Source organism: Pinus tabuliformis, chromosome 3_1, assembly GCF_031772625.1.
Source record: "Pinus tabuliformis cultivar Carrire ecotype Pingquan chromosome 3_1, CPIR1, whole genome shotgun sequence".
NCBI lineage: Eukaryota > Viridiplantae > Streptophyta > Pinopsida > Pinales > Pinaceae > Pinus > Pinus tabuliformis.
In genome coordinates, this window is record NC_142301.1 from 59571715 (window position 1) to 59594472 (window position 22758).

Here is a 22758-nt window from a genome sequence, read left to right on the forward strand (position 1 = left end):
CAGCTAGATTACTCCAAGGTGTTACCAATTAACCATGACTAAAAAAATAAAGGCAAATCATCTTTTAGCCTCCTTTAATATGTGTTTGAAGGAGGGCAAGGTCTAACCATGTCCATGAACATTCTTTTATATATGGACCTCTTATGAATGTCGTTTCACCACATTTATTATTTTATGAAGAGTAGGCGCCGACTCATATTACTCCAAGATGTTACCAACTAGCCTAGATCCATCTTAACTCCGGATTTACCAAGCACTCAGAGAAATCATATCTCTTTTCACTCTAAAAAAGGTTTGCACAACTAGCCTAGATCCATCTTAACTCTGGATTTACCAAGCGTTGAGATAAATCAAATCTCTTTTCACTCCAAAAGAGATTTGCATCTCAAGAGATTTGATCCCTCGAATGCTTAGTAGATTCAGAATTAAGATGGATCTAAACTTGTTTAATTATTTATTTATTTTTATTTTTAAATTTAAATTTAATACTTATTTTATGTTATACCTTCTCTACCATACTAAACATTAGAATTTTAAGGTTTTGTTTGTTTGTTTGCTTGCTTTTTTGTTTTTTTTTTCAAATTAAAATATTAAACATTACCACATTTCTAAATCCAATTAACCATAATTAAAAATATATTGAAAATTTTAAATGGAGTTGTTTTTAGTGCAACTTTTTGGAGTTTCGGGTGAAAAAATTGTGGTGAAATCTTGATTTGTTTTATTTAAACTAGTTTTTTTGACTATATATGGATTTAGCCGTGTAAAAAACTCCTAGGGCACTTTAATTGTGCAGGGTTACCCATCACACTTGTGATTTCAATAAATTCTTGCCAAATTTCCTAGGGCACTTTAATTGTGCAGGGTTACCCATCACACTTGTGATTTCAATAAATTCTTGACAAATTTCCTAGGGCACTTTAATTGTGCAGGGTTACCCATCACACTTGTGATTTCAATAAATTCTTGCCAAATTTTAGAGAAATTAAATGAGAAAAATCCGCAAAAAAACTTCCAAAAAATCACACACTAAATACAACTTCATTTTAAATTATCTTCCAACCTCTCAAAATATGGTATCGCAAAATATGGTACCGCAGTGGAAGGTCTAGCCATGTCCATGATGAACTTTCTTTTATATGTGGCCTCTTATGAACGTCGTCGTGACAGGACATTTATTATTGTACTAGTGTTTTTGGCAGACATTTCCACTCACGAAAGTAACGGGGTTCATGTTACAGCGGGTCTTAATTTGCCCTCCCGGTGTATCAAAAAATAGGAGGAAGGCGACGCCCCAAACTTGCTTTTGAAACCTGCTGAAGTAGGACAGGGACTGAGGGACTGCACAGTAGTCGTTGCACAAAATGTAACTCTTTCTTGTGGTCGGAATATACAAACGATAGGCAATGTGGAGCTCATATTCCATCCACATATCTCCTTATTTCCGTGTATCTTATCTGCATTTGTATTTTTATCCAATCCATGCAAATGTATTGTGGCCATACCCCACCATTCTCCTCCCGCACAGAGTATGGACGAAGAAGATGCCCAGCTCCTAATTTCTTCAGAAGGATTTTGCTATAAGAAAATAAAGGGGCAGAGAGCAAGATCAACACCCATCCGTCGAAATTTACAATTAGGTTAAAAACTTAACATCCATTCTATTCTATGGTCTCGATGGATAAATCACTGGAATGTAATATATGCATGTTACATGGCAGATGGTTGATGGGCAGTGCCAAGCTTTGATTCAGATTATTAGATATAATAATTTTTCTACGTTTTAGCCGGCGCAGGTAGGCATGGCTTCTGTGATGACGTCAACAACAAGGGAGCATTCGGGTTTTGGGTACCTGGATGTGTGGGGATTGGGGGTATACAGCAGACATAGGGAGCGTGGGGTTAAGGATTATTATAATTACCATAGCCAGCTTTTTATTCAGAGTACCAAATTGGTTGCAAAGGCCGGAAGTCCTCGTTCTGTATTCAATTCTGCATTGTCATCTCCTCTATATGGTGAGCATTTTGTACAGTTAGGATTCTCTTCACCCCTTTGGTCAGCCAAAAATGTGATTTAATTTGGGTGTAGATTGGATGCTAACTACATTGGGAGCAAGCTCTTTCAGTTACAATCCCAAGCTTTACAAAAGTGTTCTGCCCTGGAGGAGTCTTCAACTGCACCTATTGAGACAGGTTTGGGTTCCAACAGTAAAAATGTCGAAAATAGTGAAAATAGTGCCCTCGTCACCTAAATCCAGATCTCTGGTGTTACTCCATTAAGGAAGAGGGTGGCGAAGAAGAGGATCTCTGGAAGTTCCTTGATTTCTCAAGAACAGGAAAAGGAAAGAAGTTATGCATTAAATGGCAGTGTCAAATTTATAGACAAATATGAACATCTGAAGGTTGTTCAGCTAATCGAAGGCATGAACATTTCTGGCTCAGCACATGCAAAATGCTTGAAATGTGCATCGTCTACAGCTGGTGCAAATGTAATCAGTGTTATAAATATTCTTAGCAGGATAGGATTGAACAAGGATGAAATTGGGTTAATTTTTTCGAAACTTCCATCTCTGTTGAAACGCGATGCTGTGCAACTCATGAAGGTATTTCATTTGCTACTAGAACTTGGTGGTCGCAAAGAACAACTCTGTGGCGTTTGTATTCAGTATCCTGCATTACTTGAATGCAATTCATATCAAATCCACAAAGTGCTTGTATATTTGCAGTCGGCTGGTCTGACAAAGGAGGATGTCTTGAGTGTTTTACACACGAAACCACAGGTTTTAAGACATCCAGAGTATCGGGTAAAATTAAGTGTCAATTGCTTGCTAATGTTTGGTGTTCCGGAGGAAGATCTCTGTAGAATTTTAAAGAGGGTTCCTAGACTATTTTCTCCCGTAATACAGGCGAACCTTCAAGTCCGTTTAAAGTTTTTGGTTAGAATAGGTATAGAACCAAGAATTCTTGGAAAAGCCATTGCACGGCGACCCGGTATGCTAAGTTTCAATTTGGAGGGCATGATTCGTTCTTACAAATATATTAGACAACTGCGAGAAGAAATGACATGACAAAAATACTAAACGGGTTTGCTGATGTTCTGGTTCTGGATCGAAAGAAGAAAATGGAACCAATTGTTGATTACCTTCTTAGTCTTGGAGTGAAGCCTGACTGCTTGGGGAAATTCCTACTGAAGTCACCTCAGGTATTGGGATACAGAATAGAAGCACTCGAAGAAAAAATCAAGTACAATCAAGTACCTCAGGACGTTAGGAGTCAAAGAGGAAGCTCTTGGCAAAGTGATCACACGGGCTCCTCAGGTGCTGTCCTACTTCTTGATAACAAAGATTTTAAATACATGCTAGAGGTTTTCTTCAGAAGAGGATACTCATTAATTTGGGACCTTGGCAAAACTGTCCAGGGTGTCAATCTTATCTTAAAGAGGACATCTGCGTGTCATTCTTCTTAGCATACAGATCCATAAAATTATTGTTAGACATGGTAATTCTACGTGCTGCATCTGGAAATTGCTCCGACTAGAAGTAATTGAAAATACTGTGACATATTTTGAGGCAGGCAATGATCCCCGTTCTCCACAAGGTGCTTGGTTAGATTACTCCAAAGCATAAGTTTCATGCTATCATTCAAAGAACCACCTTGGACTACCTAATAAATTAAAGTTATGCTCATAAGTTAGCAACATTTATTTAGTTTAGCTGGGTTAACCACCTTATCCCCTGTCCACTCAGTTATTTCCGCGTAATGCACTCATTTTGTAATTATTCAGGTTATTGTCTGTTAGCAATTATTACTCCTAAATTGGTCATATATAATAATGATTCATTTTGTAATAATCTACGTTGTTGTGTGTTAGCAATTATTACTTCTATATTGATCATATACAATATAACTATGTATCACGGGGACATGTCCCCACAAATGGGAGACCTATCCCTAGGGTACTTGTGCCCAATAGTACTTGGGAATGATGGGAGATGTATGGGAGTAATAAGACTTTTCTATTTTTACACATTGTGTGCTTTATCATTATCTCTTTTTGGATGGCTTAGTTGAAAGTGATTAATCACATACTTCGTTATATTTTATTAGATACTTGGTCAACTTTGATCTTTGCTTCTCATAATTTTGCATTTTTATATAATAATACGAGTGTATAATATGTGTGTGTTGTGGGGAAAATCTCCCGAGGCTAGGGTTGAAAACCCCAACAAAGTGGAAATAGAAAATCAAGAAAGAATGCTCAAGCATCACATACCTTGTCTAAACTGACAAAAGAGGGAATGGGGACTCACAGGTCGGTCCTATGTTTGATGTTGATCCTACAGGGTCCAAACCCTCGTTCCTGCTCCAAATATACAAACTTGCAGTACCATCAAGAAAATAGAGAGCAAAACAACAAACTACAAAGCATACAAGTATATATGATAGATTAGTCCATAAACAGTTCCATTAAAGATTCATAACATGAGAATTAACAATAGAAATGGGACAAAAGATGAATTTCTTTTATTGATAACAATGGTAGATAAGTAGTTACTGGATCACTTGATCCTAGTTGTTAGCACCGAGCAGATCCTTCCTTCCTGAGCCATTGAAGGTCTCCTCCTCCATTAGATGCTAGGTAGATGTGCGATAGGAATGGCTCAACATCACAATGTGGAAACATGTGTTCTTGAGAGACAAGAGAGTGCTTACAAGTACAGGATAATATGTCGATTTGGGGTAGCATCGGATGTGCTCTAAGCCTCAAATTTTGCAGGGAGGCTTGGGCACAAGTATTCCAAAGAACCCAGAAAGCATTTTGGGAAATTCCACCCATAAGTGATTTTTTCAAAATAATTAATAATTGTAATGAGGTTCCTAAGTCTAAACTTAGGAAAATTAAAATACTAATGGATATTAATCTAATCAGGGGTGAAATTTTTAGAAAAATCCATGGATCAAGTCAAAACGATCTGAGCCCTTGATTATGATTTAATCTAGGCCATTGATTGCTCAACAGGAAGATATAAGAAGGGACTTGAGGGTCATTTGGAAAACACACCAGGCAGATACTCAGTTGCCTAAGAGAAATCGATTTTCTCACTGGCAAGAGAAAATTGATTCAGAGGGAGAGTTATAGGTGGAGGAGAGACAGAGAGGGTTCAACATCAATCAAGGAGACAGGGTCGAAGACATAGAGCAACAAAAGGAACAACATGTTGGAAATAATACTGAGAGGGGGGGTGAATCAGTATTATCAGATTAATAAAACCTTTTCAATTTCCTACTCAGAAACATATACGCGACTTCTGTTAAGTGAACCAGCGTGTACACGCGACTGTGTCTAAAGCAACTAGCGTATATGCAGATATCTTATGATTCAGTTAATCTTATCTTCAGTAAATGCTTCAGAACATTATTAAGCAATTTAGCAGTAAACAGGTGCAGTATAACAGAACAGAATCATCACACAAGAGCCACACACATGAACACCATGATATAAGGTGGAAACCCAATGTGGGTGAAAACCACCTGCTGCAATTCGTCTCTTTCTTTCTTTAATGAGAAACTTCTTTTACAATATACTGGTGCAGTCCTTTACCAGTATGCAGGCTACAACCTGCAGAGGGCTACAACCCTCTCTCTCGTTTTCCAACTACTTTTGGAAGGGAGCTACAACCCCCTCAGCTCTTGTACTAGCTGATCTATTTACTAGTACGTAGGTGCTGACCCTACAACCTTCAGGGACCACGTTTCATCAATTTTCAGACTGGATCCAAGAGTACAAAGCAAACATTACCACAATACAATCATCAACTATACTTGCATCATAATTCATTAAACAACCCAATACCGAATCACTGAAACCCTGTCATTAAGAACACAGAACCCAAACCAGAATCTAGAACTCTGCAACAACCACCAGAATCAGCAACAACCTGAAATATCAACCCTTATCATGCATACGCTACTTCACTGTACCAAAACCGCGTGTATGCGCGCTTTCTCCAAAGGCAACCCGCGTGCAGATCTAGAAATGATTACTCCTGCCTTTGCTGTCAGATCCGACCCTTACCAAGCGTCCCGAACAGATAACCAACAATACCAGATCCTCTCACTGCGTCAGCCACACACAATTCATACTCCTTTGCCTAGTGATCTTCTCCTTATATAGCTTTAGGCCTTGTTCAATACCAAGAGCCAAAACCATAGAAACACAATACCATCAACCTCGAAACTAGGGATCAACACGTCCGTCGAGACATTATGGTCCAAAAACCATAGGCACAACTTCCAAGGACTAACTGCCACTGACCAAAAGTACGTTTCCACATACACGCGCTTTTTCTGAAGCCAACCTGCGTGTACACGCTGATTCTCCTTGCTGAACCTGCGTATATCTCTTTCTTGACCTGCTGTACTGAGATCTGTCCTCTGATCAAGTTGCCATCGCCTGTACCAACTTCTGAGCACCTGTACCAACCTCTGAGTGAGTTGCCATCAAGGACAACACTTGAAACATAAAGCCAACAATCTCCCCCTTTGGACTTGATGGCAACCACCACACCAAGTCACTCTCCCCCTTTGACATCAAGGGCAAAGGGTGGACCAAGATATTCTCTTCCTTGGTATACCTTCTGCTGTCCATACTGCTGTCCATACTCCCCCTGAGTACATGCTGAAGTTTCTAATTTGGCTCCCCCTTTGTATATGCCAAAGTGTACCAATCTATCCACGCTCCCCTTGAGCAGATGCAAGTTCTAAGACCAGCCATTCAGATCTGTATCATAAGCATCATCATTCCTTTGATCAAACAACAAGATGTATCATCAACTTCTAACCATAGTGCCAACAATGAATTATTTGAAGAATATTCTCCCCCTGAGTGTGAGCCAACCATGTCTGAACCATTTCCTGAGTCTATTCTGCTCCCCCTGAGCCTGAGCCAACCATGACTGAACCTAGGTCTGTTCTGCTGCCCTATCTTCATATACGCGACTTTGCAGCCTGTAACTCGCGTATATACGCGACTTGTCTTCAGTCTATCAGCGTATGCAGGATGGAATACTGAATTTCATCACTTTCAGATTCCTCTGTGTCTGTTATGTCAGCTGTCTGAGTTATCCCACACCTTTCTGTCTCTGTCTTCTTCAATTCCTGCAACTGTGATGATGTATGGTCCCCTTGTCTTGAATTTTGAAATCTGCTTCTGCATTCCCTTGCTTTATGCCCAAAGTTGTTGCATGTATAGCACCTTATATTTTTCATGTTCCTTCTATCACAATCAAATGCTTTGTGTCCATATGCATTACAGGCAAAGCAATACCCTCTGAAATACCTGGGATGAGATGATCTTTCTTGAACCATCCTACTTCTGCATCTGGCTGCAACATGTCCAAGATTATGACATACATAACATTCAACTTTATTCAGCGGAGGAAATAATCGTCTATCACGTCCATAGTTGGGAGTAAAGGATCTTCCTTGAGGAATTTCTTTTCTTGGTTGTTCCTTGAGCATTTCAGGTCTATCACGTCCATAGTTGGGAGCAAAGGATCTTCCTTGAGGAATTTCTTTTCTTGGTTGTTCCTTGAGCATTTCAGATTTCTCATTAGAGTTTCTTGTCTCACCTTGTGAACTAGATTCACCTTCAACATATTCATGAAAACCAAGACCAGTCTTGATAGCAGGAGATCTTTGACTATTAAGAATATCATCCAAGACTTTAGAACTATCTTGAAATCGTAAAAGCTTATCCTTTTCTTCTAGTTTACCTTTCAAGATATTTACCTCAACTTGATGTTGTTCTTCCTTTTTCAGATACTGCTTCCTTAGGTCTTCTTCAACTTTTCTCCCTTCTTCTACTTGTCGCTTTAGTTTGATCACTTCATGTTCTTGATCTTCAAGATCTTCTTTTAGAGAGAGGATCTTTGATTCAAGTCTCTGAATAGTTGAGCTCTGATCTTTTGCTATATCCTGCAATTTCTCCCTTACCCTGGTTTCTGTTTCCAATAGTTCTTTTAGTTTGGTAGCTTCTTCAGTTTCTGCATTCTTCTCTTCATGTGCCATGAGACTTTTAATATCCTCGCTATCATTGGATGAAGCATTCTTCTTCTTGTGCGCCATGAGACTTCTAATATCTTTACTATCATTAAATGAACTTTTAATATGGGAATAATAGCTTCTACCATCTTCTTCATATATCCTTCCTTTGTTATGAGGACATCTAGCAGCATAGTGACCAACTCTACCACATAGAAAACATTTGAAAGGCAGCTTATCTTTGAACCGTCCAGTTCCACGTTCAAGATTCTTGACAAAATTTACCTCATCTTCTTCCTCTGACACTTCGAATGCGGCCTCTGGTGGTACCTCTAGTCGCATTTCAAAAGCAGTTAAGATCCCGTGAAGCTGTGACATGGTAATTTTTCGCACATTCTCCTTTTCTTCTACGGCAGATACTTTAGAATCAAATTTAGTAGACAGAGATCTCAAAACCTTTTGAACTAAGACAACTTCTTCAAATTCTTCACCCAGATCCCTCATACAATTCACAATCTCATCCATACGTAGGAAATAATTAGCTACGCTTTCATTACTTCGCATCTTAAGAGTTTCATACCGGATTCTGAGAGTTTGAAGCTTTGATATTTTTACCTGATCATCTCCTTCGTAACTCGTAATGATTTTGTCCCATATATCCTTAGCTGATTTGAGATGCATGATCTTCATAAATTCTGATTGAGTCAAAGTACTCAATAGGATATTAACTACTTTGGCATTGAGCTCATATTGCTTTTTCTCTGCTGGATCTGTAGGAGTTGCTGATGGGAAATTGTATCCTCCTTCTATGAGTCCCCAAACTTCTGCTCCTTGAGACTGTAGATATGCAGTGGTTCTTATCTTCCAGTGAGTAAAATTGTTCCCGTCAAAGACTGGTGGCCTGATGTGTGCCTCTCTTTCTGGATTAGCCATTTTGATGGATCTTTTCCTCCAAGCGATCAAGCTTCCTCTGAAGGACCTGCTCTGATACCAATTGTTGGAAATAATACTGAGAGGGGGGGTGAATCAGTATTATCAGATTAATAAAACCTTTTCAATTTCCTACTCAGAAACATATACGCGACTTCTGTTAAGTGAACCAGCGTGTACACGCGACTGTGTCTAAAGCAACTAGCGTATATGCAGATATCTTATGATTCAGTTAATCTTATCTTCAGTAAATGCTTCAGAACATTATTAAGCAATTTAGCAGTAAACAGGTGCAGTATAACAGAACAGAATCATCACACAAGAGCCACACACATGAACACCATGATATAAGGTGGAAACCCAATGTGGGTGAAAACCACCTGCTGCAATTCGTCTCTTTCTTTCTTTAATGAGAAACTTCTTTTACAATATACTGGTGCAGTCCTTTACCAGTATGCAGGCTACAACCTGCAGAGGGCTACAACCCTCTCTCTCGTTTTCCAACTACTTTTGGAAGGGAGCTACAACCCCCTCAGCTCTTGTACTAGCTGATCTATTTACTAGTACGTAGGTGCTGACCCTACAACCTTCAGGGACCACGTTTCATCAATTTTCAGACTGGATCCAAGAGTACAAAGCAAACATTACCACAATACAATCATCAACTATACTTGCATCATAATTCATTAAACAACCCAATACCGAATCACTGAAACCCTGTCATTAAGAACACAGAACCCAAACCAGAATCTAGAACTCTGCAACAACCACCAGAATCAGCAACAACCTGAAATATCAACCCTTATCATGCATACGCTACTTCACTGTACCAAAACCGCGTGTATACGCGCTTTCTCCAAAGGCAACCCGCGTGCAGATCTAGAAATGATTACTCCTGCCTTTGCTGTCAGATCCGACCCTTACCAAGCGTCCCGAACAGATAACCAACAATACCAGATCCTCTCACTGCGTCAGCCACACACAATTCATACTCCTTTGCCTAGTGATCTTCTCCTTATATAGCTTTAGGCCTTGTTCAATACCAAGAGCCAAAACCATAGAAACACAATACCATCAACCTCGAAACTAGGGATCAACACGTCCGTCGAGACATTATGGTCCAAAAACCATAGGCACAACTTCCAAGGACTAACTGCCACTGACCAAAAGTACGTTTCCACATACACGCGCTTTTTCTGAAGCCAACCTGCGTGTACACGCTGATTCTCCTTGCTGAACCTGCGTATATCTCTTTCTTGACCTGCTGTACTGAGATCTGTCCTCTGATCAAGTTGCCATCGCCTGTACCAACTTCTGAGCACCTGTACCAACCTCTGAGTGAGTTGCCATCAAGGACAACACTTGAAACATAAAGCCAACACAACATTGGGCAGATTGATGTTGGGAGAGACAACGCTAGCCTGAGTGATGCAGATATTGCACAGGCCAATCCAGAGGCTGGAGAAATTGATGCTGAACAAGCCAAGGAGACGCAGAGGGTCAAGGAACCTCTCTCTCGGGTCAAACACTTGTTCAAGAACGTTTGCAAATATTTCTCAGTGCTATACTACTAGGTGAAATTTTGTACATGTTGATTTTTGTTGAAGAATAATAAAACCTTCATTTGCTGCACTGGTTTTCCCGCATTGGGTTTTTCGGGGACAATTGTCCAAAAATAACTGTGTTATGGTGTTTGTATATGTGTCGGTATTTTTCTTACATTTAGTTTCTTCAATGTTTTAATTATGAAGGCTGCAATAGAATATGTTTTGATATTTACCGTAAGAATACAATAGATAACTTATCTATGAAGTAATAAGTAGAAGAAATCATATTAATCACTGTAGTAGGATTTCTATTTTAGATTTTTTCACATGGTATCAGAGCTACAGGGAAGCGAAAGCACTGAGAAAGGAAGGGTATTTGAAATCCTTGCAAGGGCAAAAATTCGAATCTCCCAGAGGATTGCGCAGTTCAAACCAAAGAGATTGGATTTCGTGGGAAAACTCTCTTTGAGTGAGCTAACAGAGAGGGTAAGTCTTTTCAGTCGAAAATTTTCAGTGGTAGAAGGAACAAAGTAGACTCAGCAAGGAAGACACTGTTTTTTCCTACAACAATTGTTGGGATAGGATAGCATTAGAAATTGGCACAATATGGATACTCAAAATATCCAAGATTTGTCTACCAAATTAGATGAAGAATTCACATGCTTAGCTAATTCAGCATTCGTAGATGTTTGGTACATTGATAACGGGGCTTCAACTCATATGACTGGAGTACGAGAACATTTCTCGAGCTATCAAGAAGAACAAATAGATTTCCAAATAACTATGGGAAATAGAATGAAATGTACTCCCGTAGGGAGAGGCACCATAACTTTTCAGACGGAAGTAGGGATTGACATCCGAGCCACCAATGTTCTGCATGTGCCAGGATTAGGGATGAATCTAATTTTAGTGTCCCAGTTACAGGACAAGGGATATGATTCATCCCTAATCCTGACTGGAAGAGAAAAAAGAAAAAAAAATTGGGGTTCAAAGCAACAAGTTGAATAGGTTGCAGCCTGACTCGCCAATGGCATTGATAGGCAACTACTATAATGGTGAGAATGAGAAAAATGAATTATGGAACAGGCGAATGGGGCACTTACACCATGGAGCACTGAGGATGCTCAGAGAGACTGTTACAGGGGTACCGGTCCTAAGTAATGAACATGATGACTTATGCAGAGGATGTGTAGTAGGAAAGTACGCTAAAGCAGCTTTTCCCAGAAGTAACGATAGAGCAAGGGATGTATTAGGATTAATACACTTAGATATCTGTGGTCCTATGTCCACAAGGACTCTTAGTGGTGGCGAATATTTCGTCACTTTTATCGATGTTGATTTTGGGTAGCATTGGATGTGCTCTAGCTCCAAAATTTTGTGGAGGGGCTACAACACATGAGATCTCCAAGACCCAGAAATCATTTGGAGAAATTCCACCTGGATGAGGAGTTATTAAAATAATTCATATTTTTAATGGGTTCAAAGTCTAAACTTACGAAAATAAAAATATGGGCGAAAAGCTTCTAAGAGGGGAGGATCAAGTCTGTTATAATTTTAGCCGTTGATTAGAGATTTAATCTCAGCCGTTGATTCATCAACAGGAAAAGTATAAGAGGAGGCTTGAGGGTCAGTTGGAGATACACTTGAGAGATCAGTCAGTTCGATTTTTCTGGGTCGAGGTTTGTGGAGAAAATCGAACAAGTGATCTGTTGCAATGAGAGGGGCAGTAGCAGAGAGTTGGATCGAAAGGGAGTTTCGAGCCAATGAGTACCAAACAAAGAGGCAACAATAACATCAGAGAGGCAGTGCAAAGGCCTACGTAGCCTAGGAAGGGGCTCACGCAGAGCTGACGCAGGCCAAGAGGGTCTCTTATGGTGGCAGAGCAAGATAGTCATCAGAAGTTCGAGATTTTGCTGGGAGTTTGTTGTTCTAAGCTAGGAGGTCTGAAGTCGAAGCTCCTGAGAGAAAATCGATCTAGCATAGAAGTGACGCAGTCTCCCAGAGGCAAGACGCTGGCCCACACAGAGTAGATTGTGTTGGGATTTTCATAGTGCTTGCTGGAGTCAGCTACTCAGTGGATCAGTTGTGACTTGGAGAACGAGGTAAACCCTTGTATGTATTTCTTGCTGCCGAGATTTCTTTGAAAGGTTAGCCGGTGTGACAGGCAACCTGTTGTACTCAGATTCTGCTTGTTTAATAATACAAACCCTCTATATGCTGCATTGGTTTTCCCGCATTGGGTTTTCCAGGGACGTTTGTCCAAAAATAACGGTGCCCCTTGTGTATTTGTCTCGTTCTATTTTCAGTTCATGATCTGTATGTATGTGTAGTCTGCAATAGTGTTTTCATCTCTTTTTAAATAACTAAATAAATTGTTGAATGTAGAAACAAATAGGAGATGATAAACCAATGATTACAATAGGATTTTTGATGAGTAAATTAAAAAAATTTCACATGGTATAAGAGCATTGCAGATCATAGGAGACTGAAGACACCAGCTGGGAGATCTAGAGAATTTGCTGTAGAGAAGCAACTGTCTTGAGTGACAACATTGTTTCAGAGGCAGAGGAACAGCTAAAGGTGTGATGCAAAGCCAAAAAAGTGACGTAGAGGCTCATGCAGTGCCTGCATTAGCATTTCGAGCCTGCAAAGGGTGACACAGAACCCAAGAGGAGCTCACGTAGTGACTGCGTCAGCTCTCTGGGCTAGCGCAGAGCCTGAGAGGCTCGAATCGTCAATTGGCAGGGTTGAAGGAATAGAGCTATTGGCTTGGTGGGGCCTGACCCAGGTTCAGCGTTAGTTAGCCAAACAAATCCCTACACTACTGGTCCTTTCGGCATCAGCCTAGGAAGCACGGATCGAAGTCTCACCTGAAGCAGTATGGGGGGATGCTAGAACCAAGTTTCCTCACCCTGAGATGGTCGTGATGTCAGTTTATTCCTCCTATTCCTGCTTTCACGCAGGTTGTTAAGTTCTAGGGTTTAGCCTGTCCTAGCCCTTTGTTCCGCCCTTCAGTACCTCCGCAAAGGGGTACGATTAGCCTTCGCGCAACCCTAACCTGTGATTCAGGTACTTTCGCGTTGCTAAAGCAACGTATAGAACAGGTTTCCAAGTTATCCTTAAGTGTTTAATTATCTTACTAAACAATCACAGTTAGCACCACGTAAACAGATATCCTTAATTGCGTTCAATTATCCAACGTAATTACATACATTCGCACATCACATAAGCATTATAAATGAAATTCATACACAATATGACAAGATGCATTAATAGGAAATAAAGACACAAAATTTGTAGAATACTTCTCGTTATTGATATCTTTAGATGATTATAGACTCTATCCGCCCTACGCACACCGTTGCAAGGGTCCGCGCACTCAGCTGTGGACTTCTACCCTAGGCCTCTACGCACTCAGCTGCAGAGCCTCTACCTACACTAAGACCCGAAACTTAGACTTTTCTCTTTATTGCTCAAGACTTTATCTACAACTTATGACTCTTCCATGACTTATCTGAACTACTTAGAGCGAGCTTACTTAGCTCTTTTTATACAATCCTATGGTCCACAGAATGGGTAGATCTTTTACAGCTGACTTTACTTTACAAAATAAGGGCGAACAACCCTTTATGACTCATGACAACTTTGCGCTCCACGACCACAAAATGCGGAGACTTTACAACTCTATTACAAAATTTGATACAAAACATGGGCTTTTAGCCCCAAAACTGTCCTTGGGGGATCCCGTTCCCAACAGGTCCCCAACACAAACATCGTGACTCGCCCTCAAGTCACTTGGTAGGTGTGGAGATCTTAGCGTGAAGACCTTCTAGCTTGACTCGTATGACCGCAACCTCAGCAGTGCACTGTGCGGCCGCCTGCTTCGCGTCTTCAACCATCTGCTCAGTCACTGCTCCTAAACTGTCAGCCTGAAGCTTTTGCTGAGTTGCTTGCAGAGTCGCAAGCTTTCCTTCAATAGAGGTTGTCACTGTGTAAGCCTCATCCAGCCAGGGCTTCAGTCGTGCCTTCAGCACTGCTTCCTTGTGCAGCGTTGCATCCACCTGTTCCTTCAGCTGCTTGGCCTCCTGCAGCTTTGCCAGTCTCTGTGTGAGCGCGACGGTTCGCGTTGTGCCTTTGAATTCATCATAGCGTTGTTGTAGCTTGTGCGCTTTTGTCTCCAGTCGCTGTACATTAGGGTCCTCCTGCAAGCTTGTTAGGACCTTGAATGACTACTCAAAAAGTTCCGTGTAGTCTGCTACTGCACTGTCAACCGCCGCTACTACTTATGTGACAGCAATCGCCCGCTGCTCCTTTACTTCTGGCGGAGTTGAAGGTTGGGCCTTCAACTGTAACTCTGTGATCTGTAGGTTCAACTCCAACTGAACCCTCGCCATTTCTGTACGAGCGTCGCACACCCCCGTGGCTAGCTTGCGGACGTGCACCTCGATTGGTTCCTCCTTAGGAATGGCCAACTCTGGGACCATTTGGCATGCCTCCTTGATGACCTGCATTATATGCTTGTTCTGGTTGGTCGCCTCGGTCACAGCGGCAATGGCAGAGTCTTGTTGTAGTGCCATTTGCTCATTGTTAGTCTGCTGCTCACTAATCACCTTGAGGGCACGGTGCTCATGGGACCTTAGCTCTACAATCACTCCATCCAGCAAGAGGTGGAGTGCTTCACTAAGGAGTGTTGCCAGATTCAACCCTACTCCTTTTAGGGTACTGACAATGGGTATGTCAGTTTCGTTCTCCATGGTCAGTGCTCCATCAGGCAGCACTATGGTACTGGAGGGCTTTGCACGCTGCATCTCAACAACGTCTGAAGTGTTGATAGCAAGGCTGGTGGACACTATGCCAGCCTATGATGCGCAGCTCTGCAGCTCCTGCAAACCTGTCTGGATAGCCCCTGACATTATTTGCTTCTGCTACTCAAATTGTTGTAGGGTCTCCGTAGTGACATCTCGCACCGTGTCATCGATGTCGTGTAGATCACCGTATGTTAAGGTGATTGGCTCCAATGATGTCTTAGTAGCCTTTGACTTCTTCCTGGACCCTCGTTTCTCCTACTCCCTTGGATGCCTGATGCAGGCAGACGTTGCCTATGGGTCCGCGTCGTGCTGTTTTGTCTGCTCGTCCATTTCCTCCTCTATCTCATGTGAAGGCAACCTCGCACCTTTGTCAGAGCCTCGCTTTGTTCCACCCGTTTGCTTCGCTGTTTGCTAGCGGCATCGCGCTCTGCTTGGGCCTTGTCAATGGCCTCCTTCTTCCTCTTTTTCGGCCAGTTGCATCATCTTTAGCTTGGCCTCCTCCTTTCTCTGCGCGATGGACTTGCTCCCTCCCACCGCCAAGTCTGTTGTAGTGCGCCATTCTGTCGGCCATCGATCAAGTATTGCATCAATGGCGTCATCCGTTGCCAGATAAGGCAAGTCATACCATTTCTGCACAGGGTCCTTCCATGCCATGATGCCCACATGGTGAAAATCTGCTTTGAACTCTGCGTAGCCCTGCAGGTTGTCAAACACCATAGGCAACAACCATGGTTTGCGATTGATGGCCATGCGAATGTTCATCTCCACTAATATCTAGAAGATCTTGTTGTCCTTGACGCATTGCGCATCCTTGATCGCCCACAACGAAGTGTACTTTGCTTCTTCTGGTAGGTCTAGCGCGACCAAAGGGAATCGGATATCCTCTGGCAGCTCCCATGCTACTAGCACAATCGATAGCAAGAGTCGCGTGTAGTGGAACATCTTGCTGAGCTCCTGTGCTTCATGGAAGTTCACAAGGAACTCACCATGGAGATAGTCTGCCCAATTGAACTGAACTCCTTCGACACACTGGGCTGCTAGTGTGACGATAGGTGTTGGCACCTCATCGGCGCGACACTTCCTCATCACCTTCCCTGCTAGAATCTGCATAGCCACCTTTACAACAGGGTCACAAATGTTGGATATGGCATATCCAAGCGACCTCTTTACCAACTTGAACTTTTCTTTCATGGCCTCCGCGAGGGCCTTCTCACCACCTTTTTCGCCAAATATCATGGCTGGATTTTCTCCTGTGTAAGGCAACCGCGTGATCCTATGGATCAACCTGTCAGTGATGGGTATTGGCTCCTCCAACCACAGACACCCATCATGCACCAAGCATAGTAGCTACTTGATGACCAATATTGTAACTGGGGTGCGGTTGTAGTGCGGCACCCAAAGCAGGTTGAGCAACCCTGCCTTGTCTACTCCTCTGAGCCACCTCTACGTCGTGCAGTCATTTCGGTGGTTGTGTCGATAATTTGGTGCATCAGCTGCTCGGTCGCCAGGTGTGGGAACTTCTCATGATCGGCCAAGTCCCAGTCTTCGAGTTTTAGTAGAGGAACTCGCCCCAAGTGCGGTCCTTCAAAAACAATTTCATCTGACAGCAGAGGGGTTTGCAAGGGGACCTTGCTCTCATCAATATCTTTTGGCACTTTGGCCTTGCCCTTGCGTAGAGGGACATACTCAGGTAACTGAATGATAGGGTCAGCACCATGGGCTTCAACTTCCTCCACATCTACTCCCACATCCTCATCATCCATCGGGATGCCTTTGATTTCTTCCTCCTCCGGCTCCAAATTGATGGATTTGCCCTCCTCCTGTGAGGTAGGCTTCGATGGGTTTCTTCTTGGCGATGCATGCACCGGTATTGCAGGCTGCTTGCCCTTTTTATTCTTCACTCTCTCCTTGGTTGGGGTTGGCTTTGGTCTCGGCATCCTTGGTGATTTGGGGACTTTGGCTAATACTTCGGCAACCTCTGGAGCAACTACTTTTGCCTCCATCTCAATTTTCAGCACCAAATCCTCTGCTTCGGTATCTATAGCTTCTGTGGGTGCCGAGATGATGTTCTACAAGAATTCTTGCGTTTCTAATCTAATAATGAGATCTTAACAATTAATAAGGTATTACAGACTCATGTGCTTGGATTTTCCTATGTTATTTTATGCAATGGATTGATAAAATTGCGAAATACACAGATAATGAATCAGTAAAGAAGCATAATAGACAACACACATAAACACAGTAAATTTAATAAGGAGTTCACCCAATACTCCTGGGCTACATCTCCTGATCTAGCCTTTAGTGGTGGCCTCTCTATTATGTCCTCAAACAAAGTTTTTACAACAGTATGAGCTCAATTTGAGACTCAACACACAACAGACACAACAACAAGAGTTTGCTTGAACCTCTCAAGCCTCTTTGAGCACACAGACTCCCTCAATCACTCTCTGTCTCTGTCTTTGCTCTGTCTCGGCACTGCCTGCCTATGTCTTCTGTTTTCTATGGCTTTTAAAGCCAATCTACTTTGCCTGTTCATTTTAGCTTCTCGGCTTTCTGTCTCCTCGACCTCTGTCCGCTCAGATCCCTTTCTAAGCATTAGCAATCATTGCTAAATTCTTCCAAGGATGGTGGCCACGTGTACTGTAATAGGATAGGTCATCGGGCCTTTGAAATCCTTCAAATTCCCAAAAACGGTAGTTTTCTGTTTACACAGAGAAACGCTGCAAAACACGGAAAAATCCGCCAAAACACTGTTCTTCCGGACTTCAAAAGTCCTTAAATCTTGTCCATTTTCCTATCGGGTTCGTCCTCAATTGCTATCGCAAGTCGCTTTGGCCTTGTTCCTTTGTATTTTCAAAAATACGTTAAAACTGTGAAAATAACGTAAAAATGGCGCCCTCTAGACTTGAAACAATATATATTTCCATTCACAAACCCTTTCAGGTCTGGTTTATTGCATCGGCACTTTATCCTTCGCATTTCGTTTAATAAACAAAACATGCAAAAATACATTAAAAATGCCCTTTGGCGGATCTCAAATCTCATGCAATAATGTTTATATATCCATCGGGTCCGGCTGATCGCATTGCATATCGATATATATATATATATATATATATATATATATATATATATATATATATATATATATATATATATATATATATATATATATGTCCCACTCCATGTTATTGCTGTGATGTGATATCACGATGCGATTGATCGCAATCGCATATCGCGATAACCCCGGGCCGTTGTAAGCACTCTATTGTGGTTGTCGATTGCGATGTCGTGATGCAACTTGGGCTGTTGATCTACGCACTTGATCGACAGTCCTCATTGACTCTGCTGATCGCCATTGCAACACATATATGATTGCGCTGATATCCTCTGTCTACCTTTGCCAATTGTGATTTGCCGATCAGATTTGGATCGTTGATCGGCCAAATCTAACGGCTATTGTGCATTCATCGTTCAAGCCTCCACTGCTCTGTTTTTCACTGTTTTCTCTATGTTTTTGCCTCCCGATAGTGTTTTCCGCCTTTTGGAAGGTTCCCCTTATGCGATGGTTGATCCAGATTTAAACAGGAACGCAATAAAATATAGAGATAACCATAAAGACAGATATGTAGCGGAAATAATACTTCATTTCATTAATGGGAAATACTGAAATATGCTTACAAATAGAAATAGAAATAACCCAGCTAGGGCGATGGTAGCTTATCTCTGAGAAGAGATGTGTCGGCTACATGCCTCTGAACTGTTTCGAACTGTGTTTACAATGAGGCTCGAAGGCCTATTTATTATTGAGAAACAATGGAAAACCCTTCACATTCCAAAACCTAACCCTAGAAGATGAAATGCCAAATTGTGGGCCCCGTTTTGGGGTGAGTTGGACAGCCAACTTCTCGGGGTCGCGAATTAGTCGTATTATCTCCGTTTGACGAGCATGATAGCCCGTTGGAAAGATCTCTCCGAGGACTACGACGAAAAAGCCAATTTTTATTAGGAAAATCGCTAGCAGTATATTTCCCAAAAAACGTTGTTTAGGGCCTCAAAACGGCTCCAGAAGTTTAGGACCCGAAAAACTGCTAAAAATAGTAAACTGTGCTATAATTAAGGAAACTAAAAATGCTAAAAGAGATAGTTGTGGGGGTCCAAATGGGATAGGTGGGTGGCCACCAACATCCACTTGGATCAATGGTTTTTGATATTTTTAAGCGTTTTTAAGAGATTTTTGAAGACTTAGAGAGTGTTTTGGATCCATTTTGGATCAGTCTCCTTCGGCAATGTCTCAAATATTGAACTAGCTGTCAGAAGTTCGTAGTGCTCGCGATTCATGTGCGCCTGAGAGCTTAACAACTCAATTATCAAAATGCCAAGTGTTTTTCACTGGACAACCACTTGTAATTTATAGGGCATTTTGAATTCAAATCAATTGTTCCCCCCAAATTCGGTTCATTAATGCCGGATTGGTGGCAGATTTTCAAGGATCTGACCCATAAATTTCGTCTTAAATGCTGGCCACCCACTCCATTTGGCCACATTTCTACTGTCAAATCATGAACAGTGACTTTAATAGTCACTTTCTGGCCGACCTGCATGATTTCTCCCCGGGTAGTGTAGCGTCCTTCACGTTGCTGCGAACTCTGTCACACTTCCTTGCTTTGCACAATCCTCCAATCGCATAGCTCCCCAACCCGGGTAGTGTAGTTTATAGTCCCGCGCTTCCTTTCAGCTACCTGGAGCACTAAGACTGTGCTACTTTCATATAGTCAAATGGCCAGACTACCAGTGTATGGCTTCAAGCAACTGCCATTCACCTTTACTGAGAAGGGATCTCCATTCAATTTAACCAACTGAACCGCTCCCCTGTCGGTAATCTCCTTAATATGACATAGGGCCCTAACCAGTGCATCCTGAACTTCCCAGGAAATTTATCAAACTTGCTTTCATATAACAAAACTAGGTCATTTACCTTAAAGGTGTGTAGCTTAATGTGTCGATCATGCCATGCTTTTTCACGCTGCTTTTGGACCAATTGGTGAAATCTAGCTAAAAACATTTTTTCCTCAAGCTCAACCAGCTGTGTGAGCCTCTTTTCCAGGGCTCCGTGATCCGTCATACCCGTGAGGGTTGCTATGCGTAGACTAGGCACAATGTATTCCATGGTCATCACCGCTTCAACACCATAGATAAGCCTAAAGGGTGTTTGTCTAGTCAACTTCTTGCATGTCGTTTGATAGGTCCATAGTACTGCGGATATGCGTAGGTCCCAATCACTTCGCTGAGCGTTGCAAACCTTGGTTAGTGCATTCTCCAGTACTTTATTGAATGCTTCCACCGTCCCGTTAACCTACGGGTGATAAGGTGTGCTCTTCTAGTGATATACCTGAAATTCTTCTGTTAGCGCTGATCGTTTCATTTCGAAAGTGCGTACCGTGATCACTCATGAAAATCTTTGGACACCCAAATCACGTCAGTACACACTCAAAGAGGAACTTTGCAGCAGTCGCACCTGTGCAAACCTTCACCGGCTGTGCCTCCATCCATCGAGTCAAAAACTTTGTCGCAGTGATAATGTACCTTGCTCACGTCTTTCCTTGGGGCTGAATAAGTCCCACAAAATCTATCGCCCATTTCTCAAAGGGTTGCAACATCATCTGTGGATTCAGAGGCAGCTCATCCCTCTGCGATGGCCTGCCAGTCCTTTGATGCACATCACACGCTTTGCGGTACGTTTTAGAATCCTGATGGAGGGTTGGCCACCACAACCGCGTAAAATCTTCTGCGTAGTCGCTCTTCGTGCATAATGTCCTCCCGCGACGCCCCCATGAGTGTTTGTGAGGATATTGCTCCTTTCAAGCTTTAGTACATACCGTCTCAATATCTCATCGGACCCCATTTTATATAGATGCCCGACAATGACAGAAAAGCCTGTCGTGCACCACTAACTCCTTTTGCTGGATGGTGTATCCTTTCGGGGTAGTTCCTGTCGTTAGGAAGTGTATGATATCTTCAAAATGATCATTCGCAACGCGCACTGCAAATAGTTGCACGTTAGGCAATCCTTCTTCCAAATTAGTGGGCTCTTTCCCTATTTCGATGTGCGAGAGATGGTTTGGTCCCGCGTTCAGTCATCCAGGCTTAACAATAACTTCAAAATCATGCTCCTGGAATAATAACAACCACATGCAGATCCCCCCCCCAACACAGGCTTATTAACCAAGGATTTCAGCGCAGAATGATCTATATACATCTTAAAATGGCTACCCAACAAATAGTGTCCAAAATTTTTGAGTGTGTATACCATGGCTAACCCTTCGTGCTCGGTGGTGGAATAGTTCTTCTCTGCCTTAGATAACCTTCTACTTGAAAACGCTATAGGATGGTCCAAGTCTCCTTTGCCAGCCTATGTAAAAATGTACATGAAACTCCTTCCAATCTGGGAAGACTAAAACCGGTGGGGTGACCATATTTTCCTTCAATACATCCAAGCTTCACTTACAGTCCTCATTCCAGCAGAATGTGACATCCTTTTTCAATGAATTCTCCATAGGCGTGGTGATTTGGGTATAGCCTTTGATAAACTTTCTGTAGTATCTCGTATTTCCTAGGGTATTGTGCCACTGTTTCGCACTCAATGCTTCTAAGTTAAGTATCACTGCGATCTTTGTGGGGTCTACCATCAATCCTCGTCTACAAACCACATGACCCAGCAGGGTCCAAAAGGAACACAAAACACGCACTTCTTCAGATTGAGTGTGATCTGGTATCTTCAACAGGTATCCAGCATTAGCTGCAAGCTTGCTACATGGTGTTTCACCAGCACAAACTCAGTCCAATCGTCAAAGTACACTTCCAGGAACTTATGAATAAATTCCTTGAACGCCGCAATGACTACGCGCTAAAAAATAGCAGGCGCATTCTTCAATCTGAAAGGCATTACAGTGTATTAAAAACACCCCCACTCAATCGCAAAGGTTGCATTTCTCCTATCCTCTAGTGCGATTTTGATCTAATGGTACCCAAAGAACCCATCAGTGAAGGAATATGCTTCCTGACCACCTACATTGTCCAACACTTCATCAGTGAATGGAGTCGGGAAAGGATCATGTACATAAGCGTCATTCAACTTCCTGAGATCTACACATATCCTTATTTCATCCTTCTGCTTCTTCTCCTGTACCACCATTGGGCTTACCCAATCAGATTCTTCCACGGGCTCAATGATGCCTGCCATAAGCATCTTGTCTAGCTCTAAGCAGACCTTCTCCTTATACTTCGGATTGAGATGGTAAGGTCTTTGCTTAACTGGCTTCGCGTCAGGCTTCAACATGATCTTCATAACACCTAGGTCCCCAATTATCCCTTCTAGATCTATAAACTTGGTGGGGAATAAATCCTGGTATTCGCGGAGCAATTTA